Genomic DNA, 7,450 nt, shown 5'->3' with positions numbered 1-7,450 from the left:
CAATGCATAACAGAGACCAACACTTGTCACATGGAAGGTGCACAGCCTGGCAGCAGGCAGGCAGGCAGGCTTCCTGCAGAGTGACCTGTTAGTCACGTGACCGCCTGCCCTGTCCAGTGCCTGAGACCCCTTCTCCAAAGATATGTCAGCATTTATGAAAAAAGGCTTCTCCTGGTCAGAGACTTCTTACGTGCCCAGCAGTGGCTTGGTTCTAAGCCTCTGAGGCACGGAAAATGAACCACCCAAAGACAGGAGCGGTCATGCCACCCTTCTCACCTGCTGGATCATTCGATGAGCTCTACAAATAAATTCAGCATTTTTCCAATGAAGGTAACATGAAAAATGCTGCCAGCTGGGAGGATTCCATACATAGGGAACACTCAGGATCGGCTCATGGAGCCACTGCCAAAAGAAATAGGGCACAATGAGATCGAGGTGGGGGCACAGTGTTCATGGGGATGCTGCGGAAGTGAACCCCGACACTTCCCTCACACTCCCGAAGTGGGAGGCCTCGCCATGTGGGAGAAGGTGCAGCCACAAAGAGGGAGAGCCAGTCCTCTGGGTCCAGCTCCTTCAGACACATTTGTCATGGGGACATTTGCATAAGTGGCACCCGAGCAGCGTGATGAATTCTATCTCCAGCCATCATTTTATAAAAGATGCAGTGACACTGTTTTACCTCTGCTGAGGGTCAGATAAGAAGTTGTTCTGCAAAGGCAGCTCTGCAGGTCGTTTAGGTCACGGTAGCAGCAGCTTAATTCTATACCCAAGAACACCGGGAAGCAATCCTAGAATTCAAGTTTAAGCTGCTTTCAAATCTGTACACTGTCTGACCTCTCCCAGGCCTTGCCCAGCCACCTCCATGGAGACACCGCCTCTGCGTGTCACCCCGGGGACTGACCTCCAGCCACATCTGAGTTTGTCTTGTCTTGAAGCCGCCACTGTTCTGCTAGGATGTGGCAGAGCCGGCTCCCCTGCCTATGCCCTTACAGCCCTGACACACAATGGGATCTCAGTGATTGCTCACTGACAAAGAACGGACTCATCAAAAGGCCTCGCGTCACTCCTGTCAACTTGCTGGTCCCCAAAGTTCATGTCTACTTGCCTTTCTCTGGGCCTTCTCTGGCCTGGCCTCACTTTTAAAGTTGTCCTCAAATTCCCTCCGTGTCCCCAGTAGAAATGAACCATGTCTTTCCAAGGATTCCATAGCAACCCCGCACAGACAAAAAGATGCGCTCTGGCAACAGGAAGCAAGGGCTCTGAGGGGCTCCAGGAAGCTTCTGTTCCTCCGTTCCTAAAATGGCAAGGCCGGAATGAGCACGGAAACCTACATTAACGACCGCTGTCCGCTCGGTCTGCCCCTCTGCACTTGCTACCTTGTGACAGGATGATAGGATGCACTGTAGCCTCACCTCTGCAGCAGGGGCCTAGCAGGGACCTCGCTCTCCCACAGCCCACTGTGAGGGAGGACACAACACATACATGTTATGCCTGGTGCCCTAGGTCTCCAAACTAAAGTTTCAAGGACGGTCCTCGCAAATTTCCAGAATGGACCCCCTACGCTTTAGGTTTCTTTGATTTTGCATTTTTAAGCGTAGCAATAACCTTTTGATTTTAAATAGAAATCAGGGAGCCGAAGACAAGTGGTGAAACATTTCTGAGCTATCCGGGCACAACTGTAGCGAGCAGGCTGGCACGGAGCCCAGCAGGGGAGCTCCATCCTCTAAGGAATCTCAGGCGGATCCGGGTTCCAGGAAGCAGAGCCCCCGGGCAGAGACAGAGATTAGCAAAATGTGGGAGCACCTCAGGGGACCCTCCCACAGTCTAATTAGAGAAACTCTGTCCAATGCATCTGTGCAATGAACCCCTTTGGGTCGGCCCTGGTGCCTCAGTCCACCTTCGTGGGCCACAGACCCTGGATGCCCACAACTGTCCTCAGCATGGCAGACTGGAGAGGAAGCATTTCTCAGGAAAAACCGCTCACCAGTATTGGTGGGTTTTCCAGAGAGCACTGTTTTCCTTGAGGGCAAAAGAAAACAACTGCTGTTCCAAGAGCCCTGCCCTTGAGTGCTTTGTAGGCCCCTACACGGGACCCTCCCCGCACAGCCAGCCCTGACCTCACTCAGAGAGCCCTGCTGGGCCAGGAGCCTACCCGGTTCTCTTCCTCCCTGTGCTGCCCACACTCAAGACCCAAAAGGCCAAAGGAAACTCCAGCCTTCCCAGCACCTCCCGAAGCTGGGCCACAGAGGGATCAGGACGCCCATGGAACCAACACACACGGACACTGATGCGGAGGACACAGGCCAGGTTCACTCAGCCCATAAGAACCACGAGCCAGAGACAAACTCGGGGAACCAGAGGCTCCAACTTCACATTGTTCCCACAAAGCTTTCCCAAGTCCCTGTCCGACAAGGCCTCATGGAGCATCGACTGTGCACTAGCCCCAGGGGCCGAGGCGCCTCCTAGAACAAGGGAACCACCTGCCCTTACTAGAGCTAAGGCAGGAGCACTCAAATGGGCAGAGGAAGGGGCTCCGAGAGGAGGCCACAGGAGCCCAAAATCCCAGACCCTGGGCCCAACCGGAAGCAGGGAAGCTGGGGAGACACAGAGCCAGGACTAGGGTGAGAGGAGACAGCGCCTGTGACAGCAAATGTGAGGTGCCCCCGTGAGACACAGGGGTGCCACCTGTCAGACGTGCAGCCTGTGCTTGTTCCCGTGGGGTACAAAACTTGGCTAACATCAAGGGACCCATGTGGCCATCACTGCAGATGAGGGAGCCATGCATTTCATCTTTGCAAACTGGTATGAGCCAGTGCAGGGCACCTCAGGACTCTCTCCCGCAGAGCGTGGCCCAAGTGGATGCAAAGGGAGGCTCTGAGATTGAGGGCGACCCAAGGCAGAACGAGGGACATGTTTTTACAGAGCCACGCTGTTCAACCCTGCCATCACTGGCCATATGAGGCGATTTCATTTCATTAAAACTGATTAAAATTGAAAGTCAGTCGTTCAGGGGATGCTAGGTGGGCTGTTGGCCTTGGTGTCAGAAGCGCAGTCAGGGAACATGGCCTTCGTGGTCACATGTTCAGCACTGGAGGGGAGAAGCCAGACACCCCAAGAGTTTCTGGGCAGGAGGGACGGGGCAAAGGAGGGTCGCTTAAAAACAGCTTCCGGTTTTAACTCTCTGAAGAGTGCCAGGTGAGAGAAAGACCAGTCAGGTGTGGGGCGGGGCTCCTGAGGGCCACGTGTCCTCCCTCTGATGTGTGGACTGGCCAGGCCAGGTGGAAGCAGTGCCCCAGGCCCTCGGGCACCATGTTGGACACCCCCTGAGACACAGGGCACCCTGGGAAGTACAGGTTGTGGGCGTCGCTGTTTGTGGCCAGCCTTCCCCAAGCACACAGAGCACAGGTATCTCCTGTCCCCTCAAAGCCAAGGCCTTCACACTGAGCTACATCCCCAGGCCCTCTTTTTAACAAGGCCTCCCCGAGTCGCTAAATTGCCCATGCTGGGCTCTAGCTTTGGATCCTCCTGCTTCAGCCTCCCAGAGTGCTGGGATTATAAGCACACACACCACTGCAGCCTGGCTTTTTCTCTCAGTGTTTGGCTGCCTGCTTCTCCCAGGTCACAATGGCAGGCGGCAGACAGACCAAATTTACTTAAACACTCCATTTTTGTTGGACATGAAGGTTATTTCTGACTCTTATTGTATGGCACTTGATTTACAACTTTGGACACGGATTTTTCTATGGGCTAGAATGCAAGAGATGGGGCTCCTGGGACAGAAGTTCTGAGTGTTTGAAAGGTTCTTGGTAAAAATTGTCAGATTTTATTCCAAAAGAGCTGAGCCCACGCAGACCCGAGCTCCCTGTGTGGCCTTCTCTCCTCTCCTTAACCTTGAGTTTTATTTTCATCACTCCTGGCTCTGTGGACCAAAGTTCAAATTCACTGTTCTGACCCAAATCCCTTTTGTGTTTTTGGGCGGTGGATCACAGCTCTGAAAAGTCTCTCCAGGCTGATAGGGACACATCTTTAACACAACCCTGGTCCTGGCCCCCCAGGTCTCAGGTAGGATCCACACGGAGGGGACCAGGACCAGGGCCCCTGATGCCAGCCCCTGAAGGATTATTAAACCAGAGTCCTCAGATTTATTGGTGAAATTCCTTGTGAAGCGGGGGAGTGGGACAGAAAGAATCTAACACATATGAAGATGGAAGCTGAGAAGCAGAAATGGAAAAAGACGGTACTCCCAGCCCTCAGGAAGCTGAGGCAGGAGGATCGACATGAGTTTGGTACCAGCCCAGGATACAAAGTGAGACCTCATCTCAAAAGAGAAAAATCAAAGATAGAGAAACAGGGAGAGAGGAATGTAGAAAAAGGAAAAGGAAAAGAAGGAAGCTGAGGAGAGAGAGAATGGGACAGGGCGGGCGGGAAGGAAGAGGTGACCGGGGGACCGGGTTTCAAGGGGGCCCGAGGGTGACGTGGATGCGACGCGGGTGAGCCAGAACCCCGAAATCAACAAAGCCAAATTGCTTTGGGGTGCAGACGGGAACGGGAAGAGCAAGTCTGGGAGGCCCCAGGACAAGCATCCCCGTCCCCTGCTTCACCCCTTGCATCCCTGCTGCTTCCCCTGAAACCCCCGCACCCCTGTTCTGCCCCGCAGCCCTTCCTGCAGCAACGCCTTCCATCCCGCAGGAGCCCGCGGCTCCAGCGCTCGTGGCGAACCCTGAGGGCGACACTAGAGGGCGCGCGAGGGTCGCAGCGCCGCGTAGGGTCGGCGGGAGCGGCCGGGAAAAGAGGGGGAAGAGTAGAGGGCTTAGGGACCGGTAGTGGGGTGCGAGGGGCGGCCAAGACGGCGGAGGCGGGTGCGGTGCAGATGTTGAGCTTTTCATTTGAGGGAAAGGTTGCACCTGATCTGGGGTTTTTCAATACTGAAACAAGCCGGTGTGAAATTAGGGGATGGGGGCTGCGGACATAAAACGCCCCCACTTCCACTCTCAGCTCCCAAGGGCACCCCAAAAACTGCTTAGGAGAGTAGTCTGATCCCGCCGGCCCTCTCCGCTCCACGTGCACACACGCACCCTTTCAGAAGGGGGGTGGTGCGAACTTTAAAAGGCTTTTAAGGCAGAAAAAAAAAAGAAAGAAAGAAAGAAAACGAGGTTTGCAAGAGGCTGAGGTACTTGAAATGATTTTTGTGTTGCAAATTGCTGTGCTTTTACTGAGGGCTGATGAAAATAAATGAAGCTCCTCTCTCTCTCTTTTTGCTAATAAATGAAATGAAAAAAAGCACCATTATTATGCCACCTGCTTCTAATTCCTAATTGTGGCAACTTAATTCTCAGATTGTTGTTAGCTGCTTTAATATCGCAGACGCGCAAGCAAAAAAAAAAAAAAAAAAAAAAAAAAAGGCCAGTTGGGTCTCTTTTGTGGCAGGAGGTAGGTGGGCATGCTTGGGTTTTATTTAGTTGGGTGATGGTTCCTACAGTTCCTACAGTGAAATGCATGTCTTTTGCAAGGGAGAGATCTTTATGCCCCTCTCCATCCCAAAGGGAGCTCAGAAGGAATGTTTGAGAAACTCAAAACCTAAATAGTCATGAAAAATGGCCATATTTTTGTTAAGAGCCATATCGTTTCCGTACTGAAATAGAACGGTGCCTATTTCCTACACAAGGAGAAAGTGTTAGCTTCTGTCCCCTGGCTCCCAAGTGACTTCTGTGAACACTGGACAGCAAGGAAACCCTTTCCCCTTCCCTGCCCTACAGTCCAGGCCTCCGGGTGGCAGAATGTAGATGTAGAAGTCATCAGATCGGCACCACAATGGTGCCAAAGTCAGGAGCTAGCATTGCTTCTCAATAATTTTCCATTAAGACCAAGCTCTTTGTTTGTTCCTAATGGTCCTTCTTATCGCTGAGAAGTTCTGCATATTGGATGTATGGGGAAGGCAGTTGATCCCAGGGAAATGCAAATTTAAAAGAGAAAAAAATACATATTTTTTAGGTACAATTACATGGTTTTTTTGTTTTGTTTTTTGTTTGTTTGTTTGTTTGATTTTTGGTACCAGGGATTGAACTCGGGTCCTTGCGCTTGCAAGGCAGGCCACTGAACCACTGAGCTAAATCCCCAGCCCCCTTGGGTGCAATTATGAAAGGATAGAATATTTCCCCCACACACACACTTTTCTTCTCTAGTTTCATGTAAACAGCTAAATAAATAACCTAAGAATAATAACAGTTTAATCAAGAACAGTTTGTCACCGTGTTGTTTTATCAGCCAGGAAGCCAGAAATGGCTTCTGTGGAACCAAACGAAATGAACTTGATTCCACTCACCATGGCCCTGGCTTCTGAGTGTCCCTCACTGGTTACGTTTGTCCCTGATGACCAGGAAAGAGAACACCTCAGAAAATGAGGGCTACACTGCATCCAAGTCAGTCTGGGAGCTGCCACAGAAAGCAGCCAGACCGCTCCTGTTGATGCTGAACTCCAATTCTGGGAAAGAAAAGATAGTGAGACTCTCCCGGTACAGTCACCTGGTGTGGGAGAGGGCAAGGTGCAGCCCTGCACAGTGTGAATAAAGTTACCAAGGGACATCATGCAGAACAGGGAGCCCGACTCAGCCCTGACTTGAGAAAGCAAAAGCACTTGTGAATGAGACTTAGCGAGCTCTCAGTGGAGCTGCAGCAGCAGGTGCTGTTTAAAGAACCAAAATAAGGTTGCAAGCAACAGATCTCATGTGTGCTGGGTTCTTTGCTGCGCTGACTGACATTAGGAAGGGAGCATGTGAAAAACAAAAGCGTGCACCTGCAGCGAGAGAGAGGCTGGTGGTGAGGACATGAGACCAGTGAACCCCAAACTCAGGAACTGTGCAAAAGCTAAGCACTGTAAATCCTGCAGAACAGAGAGTGAAGAATACGTGTGTCTGGGCTGCACTGAATGTTAATTATGTGCATCCCAAGCAACCTAGAGTGTCTTACTTACATCTTAGGGTTTGTTGTTGATTTTCCGTGCAACTGTTTTGGACTGGAATTCTCAAAGCTGAACCAGAGCATATAAATGACCCTGTGTGGTAGTTGTTGTGTATCTTCTGCAGGCGCAGACACACGTGTGCACACACACTCACACATACACACACACACACATACTCAGACACGGCTGGCCCCACATCCACACACACAAGCGACATGGACTCCTCCCCCTCTCCGTACAAATCTCTGCCATCTCTATTCCCAAACACAGGAGAACCTACGTATTTATTTCTCTCTTGAACCCGACTATGAAACACAAGTCAACAGTCTTAAATGTCATCTTTTAATACCTCATATAAAAGGCAAACTTTTCCTAACATGCTTTCCTCCGATCCCATTTAATGAACTCCCCCGAATGCTGAGTGCACCCAATTTCATCTGTAAAGCTAAGGCATAATATTAAAAAAAATTTTTTTTTTTTTTTTAGTATTGA

This window comes from Fukomys damarensis, unplaced genomic scaffold (genome assembly GCF_012274545.1).
Source record: "Fukomys damarensis isolate Sample0158 unplaced genomic scaffold, DMR_v1.0_HiC HiC_scaffold_21, whole genome shotgun sequence".
In the NCBI taxonomy this organism is placed as follows: domain Eukaryota; kingdom Metazoa; phylum Chordata; class Mammalia; order Rodentia; family Bathyergidae; genus Fukomys; species Fukomys damarensis.
The sequence above is the reverse complement of the archived record's forward strand: the minus strand, read 5'-3'. Positions refer to the sequence as shown.